This window comes from Puma concolor, chromosome B4, assembly GCF_028749965.1.
Source record: "Puma concolor isolate L17-30 chromosome B4, mPumCon1.1.hap2, whole genome shotgun sequence".
NCBI classification, from domain to species: Eukaryota; Metazoa; Chordata; class Mammalia; order Carnivora; family Felidae; genus Puma; species Puma concolor.
Genome location: NC_141673.1, coordinates 74,107,102 through 74,112,452, shown reverse-complemented (window position 1 = coordinate 74,112,452; position 5,351 = coordinate 74,107,102). Strand labels below are relative to the sequence as shown.

The 5,351-nt window shown below is 38.4% G+C and overlaps 1 long non-coding RNA gene across 1 annotated transcript; it reads right to left on the bottom strand.

The window, feature by feature from the left end:
- Positions 1 to 3,156: 3,156 nt before the first annotated feature.
- LOC147579219 (uncharacterized) lies at positions 3,157 to 4,949 on the bottom strand. Its single transcript, XR_015253671.1, has 2 exons — positions 4,506 to 4,949; positions 3,157 to 3,988 (listed from the first exon to the last, which is right to left on the bottom strand). It is a non-coding gene; the product is annotated as an uncharacterized LOC147579219 (long non-coding RNA).
- Between the last annotated feature and the right edge of the window lie 402 nt (positions 4,950 to 5,351).

Genomic DNA, 5,351 nt, shown 5'->3' with positions numbered 1-5,351 from the left:
ATATATATATATATATATATATATATCAAATCTTCTTTATCCATTCATCCATCGATGGACATTTGGGCTCTTTCCATACTTTGGTATTGTTGATAGTGCTGCTATAAACATTGGGGTGCATGTGTCCCTTCAAAACAACACACCTGTATCCCTTGGATAAATACCTGGTAATGCAATTACAGACCATACTTTGAATAGCAAGATTCTAAGGAGTCTTAAAGGTTGTATAATCAAACACACACTCCCAAGGGAAACTGAATCCCAGGAAGAGCAGCTGTCTTTGACTAGGTCAGAGTGAGGTACTTAGTAGGGCTAAGACCAGAACTCAAAGCTTCTGATTTGAATAGTGGGTAGTCTCCACTGCCCAATGTGGACATACATTAGTGAGACAACATTCTGGGGGAGGAAGATAGAGAAATCAAGGGGGACAGCACCCTGGATCTTCTCCAGGTAGCCCAGTCCCTCCCTACTCCTATTTTTAAGTTGGGGGTGGGGTGGCCTTCTTTTCTCCGTCCTTTTTTTGTCTCCTCCTCTAAAAGCTTGGTGTAGATGGGAATGCAAACTGGTGCAGCCACCCTGGAAAGCAGTATGGAGGTTCCTCAAAAAATTAAAATGAACTATATCATGTTCTTTAATGATCTCTATGAAGTCAAACAGGAGTTAAAAAAAAAAAAAAAAGAGCAGACACATAATGACCTTGCAATATTGGAGCACAAGTAAAAAGGACCAGTATCCTAAAGAATCAGAGTAATACCAGTGCTGTTTTTTAAGTTTTTTTAATATTTATTTATTTTTGAGAAGAAAGAGTGATAGAGCATGAGCAGGGGAGGGGCAGAGAGAGAGGGAGACACAGAATCCGAAGCAATCTCCAGGCTCTGAGCTGTCCGCATAGAGCCTGAAGCGGAACTCGAACTGGTAAACCACAAAATCATGACCTAAGCAAAGTCTGGATGCTTAACCGACTGATCCATCCAGGTGCTCTCAGAGTAATACTAGTGTTTTTAAGCCAGATGAAAATTTTAGGAAGTTGATATCCGAATCTGAGACAAAAAGACCCTGACCAAGGAGAAGAAACCATTATAAAAGTGGGTATAGGTGCAAAGTTTACCAATAAAAGAATATAGATTGATAGATGTAACTGGGGTGAAGGAAAATTTATAAACAAAACAATTAACTAGAAAACTAAGTAATAATGAAAATAAGTGGCTCTCGGGTGGCAGAAGAAAAACATAGATGAAAGTACTAAGATACTATAGAAAGGAGAGATAATGGTGAATGAACTCAAGTACTATAGTTATTCCTGAGGAAGCTACAAGAACTATTAGAAAAGAATCCAAAATCTACCTTGTAACATTTCTAAAGGCAACCTGCCTTCAGAAAAGGTAATATAAGTCATTCAAAGGAAAAAAGTTATCTTGAGATACATGGTTGGAAGGAAAAGAATTTGTGGCATATAAGCTTCACCATAAAAAATTACTATTATTTTTGGGGTGCCTGGGTGGCTCACTCAGTTAAGCAACCGATTCTTGATTTCAGCTCAGGTCATGATCTCACAGTTCATGGGTTCAAGCCCCTTGTCAGTCTCTGTGCTGACAGCATGGAGCCTGCTTGGGATTCTCTCTCTCCCCATCTCTCTGCCCCTCCCCCTCTCACACATGTGCTCTCTCTCTCTCAAAATAAATAAATAAACAAACAAACATTTTATTTATTATTTTTTAAGGCTGCATTGTATTGTACTTTATTTTTTTTCAATATATGAAATTTATTGTCAGAATGGTTTCCATACAACACCGAGTGCTCATCCCAAAAGGTGCCCTCCTCAATACCCATCACCCACCCTCCCCTCCCTCCCACCCCCCATCAGCCCTCAGAACAAGCAAACATTTTAAAAATAAATTATTTTTATTAAGGCACGAAGACAGAGAAGAATAGACTCACGTAGGGGGTACCAGACGGTCCAAAGGAAAAAAAAAAATAAGATTGTGGACCTAACTCAGGTGGCAACATCTCACACCAGGAGAATTTACTAATATGTGGGTTTCAAACATGCCTTTTTAGAAAACACACTCTACTTTTGATCATCTACCTATAAAACTTATATTGACGTTCTCTCCCCTTACCTATAAAAAAGCCATTTTGTGAACATGCTAAAAAAGGTGTTTTAAATACTCCAGATGTGATTTGGCATAATTAAGGAAATGAAAGCATTACAGTTAAGGACAGAAAATGGGAAAATCATCTTATAAGAAGTTATAGAAATATTGTGGATCGTCTGTGTGTATCTTTAAAGAAACATGATTTTAAACTGCATTCTGAACGCTTTCAAAGGAGATTTTCTAAGAATTAATTTGATAAACCTCTCTTTAATTTAAGAAATGAATTATTGGCATTTTGCATAAGAGTTTAAGTAAATAAATCATCGAAAACAATTAAAGGATAAAGGGATAAAGACAGCTGTTCTGCACCTTAACCCACCAAATTGCAATAATGTGCCCAACTTAATCTATTTAATAACATAGATTCATTTTATTATGTTTTAAAGGTAAGTCATGTCAGTTCATTGACCATAAATCTTGAGATAGTTTCCCTGGACACAAAAGTTGGAAATTAGAGAATGACATGATCTCACCACCCATGCAACAACTACAATTATTTAGTTATAATCCCATCTAAGAATTTTTCATACATTACTTCACTTGTTTGCAATCATTGTGCACATGTAATTTTATGTTTTGACATTATATATTGAACATCGTATACTGAGCTTCATGTTGTAACATAGTCTTCCTAATTATTTTGTTACATAATATCCCATTGAATAGATGTGTCATAATTTTCTCATCCATTTTTCTTCATTTTAACATTCCAGTTGCTTCCTACATAGAACACAAATCACGTACGTCATTTTTATTTTGTGTATTATCTCTTAAAATGGGTTTCATGCACATTATCATCATATCAAAATATATTAAATATCAGTCCTGATCTATATTGCCCAATAAAGCTAAAGCATGGTTTTGCCCCTATGGGTGTAGAACAGTACAGGCTTTACGCTTATTACCGAATTTTTAAGATGTTTCTAATTTAAAAGATAATATTTCATGGTTTTAAGCAATATGTTTGATAACTAACAAAAATGAAAATTTGCCATATATGTAGTTATTGCTTTTATTACATGAGAACATTTGCTTATATTTATTTAAAATTTGATAGCTAGGAGTTAGAATGCAACCAATTATACTACCTAAAGGTAGCACTGACTTAACAGAGGGGGCAAGGACCTAGATATTGGAGTTTGGAAACCTGGTTTCTCTTGTTAAGAAATGGCAAAGTATTTGGTCAGAGTCTTGCCTACTGTACTCTGGAAGGTGTATCAAGTGCCAGCCAAAACTATAGCTTTAGGTAAGTAAGTTGGGAAAAAAATCAGAATGTGGCTGTGTGCTGGCTACTCCCTGACACTTGCAGTAAACAATTTTGTCAAAAAATTTTCCATAGTCAACTCACATTGAAGTACACTAGTTTGGAAGCAGAAAGAAAAGGTAACACAGCTTTGTTGAGAAAGGTATTGCCTGGGGCATGCAATTGACTGAGAATCCGGGAATCTGAAATCTTGTTGCATAAAAAACTCAATTACGTCTCTGCCCACAGCGAAGCGTTTAGGCACCAGAACCCCACCTTCCAAATTGTGAGACTGCTGCTAAAGACAGGATTCAGGAGTTACCTAGTACTTCCATGAATTATATCAGAGTTGGTGGGGTATGGGGAAGAGAAGAGGGCTCAGTAACCAAAATACTATGGTCTTTGTCTAAATAAGAAGTTTGGCATGGTTACCCCCATTTTAGTTCAGTCTCCTATAACAAGTGCTATAGACTGGGAGGGTTATAAACAACAGAAACCTATTTCTCACAGTTCTGGAAACTGGCAATCCAAGATCAGGACAGCCCACCCTCTTCAGGGTTGCAGACAGCCGGCTTCTCATTGTATCCTCCTATGGCGAGAGCAGAAAAAGGATATAAGGTCTTGCAAGACCCTTACAAGGCACTAATCCCACTCATGAGGGCTCTACCTTTCTCCTCTAATTCTAAATTCCTACTTCTCCAAGGCCATGCCCTGTAATACCACCACATTGGAAGGTAAGGTTTCAACATATGATTCTTGGGGAGACACAGACATTTAGTCTATAACATTCTACCCCAGGATCCCAAACTCAAGTACTTCTCACTTGCAAATACATTCCATCCCAACAACCCCAAAAGTTTTAAGTCATTCCAGCAACAACTCTAAAGTCTGAAGTTCAAAATCTCATCTAAATTAGACAAAGATGAAACTCGAGGCACATTCATCCTGACGCAAAATTCCCCTCCAGCTGTGAACCGTTGAAACAAAACAAGTTGTTTTTCCAAAAAACAATGGTGAAACGGGCATAGGAGAAATATTCTTATTCCAAAGAGAAGAAACAGGAAAGCAGGAAGGGGTGACAGTTCCCAGGCAAGCCCAAAACTTACCAAGGCAAACTACATTAGATTGTTAGTCTCATCTTGGGCTCAATGCTGTGCCTTCCAGACCCACTGGAGTGGCTGTCCAGTCCTGGGAGCTCTGCGCCCCCAATGCTCTATAAGGTGGCCCTGCCCCCAAGGCTTATTGACAGCAAAACAATAGTTTCCCTATTTTGAAACCAAGGAGGCAGCCCTGATGGTCTCTGAATTGCCTTCAGAGTCATTCTTTCATTGTTTTGAGGAATAGGGCAAGTTCTGAGGCAGATAGCTCTATGAACTTGTCCTGTGAAATCCAAGAAGTCCTTCATACACTCCTGTCTCCTCCTTCTTTAGTTGAAACCAACAGTTTCCTGCTAGAGTGGCTGATGAAGTCCATTGTCCCCATACGTACTCATCTCTTATCAAATAGATGCTTGGCCACTCCTTTAGTGTTCTTTTCTGAACATGCTTTCTCATTTTTGGCAATTTGCGTAGGCTGAGAATTACCCAGATCTTTTAGTTCTGCTTTCTGTTTGCTTAACAATCCCATCTGTAATCCATATCTCTCTTCTCACATTTTATGATAAGTAGTCATAGAAGCCAAACTGCACCTGCAACATTTTTAGAAATTTCTTCATCCAAATATCATCGCTCGCAAGTGCTACCCTCCAGAAAACACTGGAACGTGACCACAATTCAGCCACGTTATCCACCACTTTATGAAAAGGATCATCCTTCCTCCAGTTTCCAATAACGTGTTCCTCATGTCTGTCTAAGATGTCATGAGCATGGCCTTAACTGTCCATATATCTGCCAAAATTCTGTTCAGATTACTTGGAGATTCTCTAAGAAGGATGTGTTCTCTTCAGCTCTCTT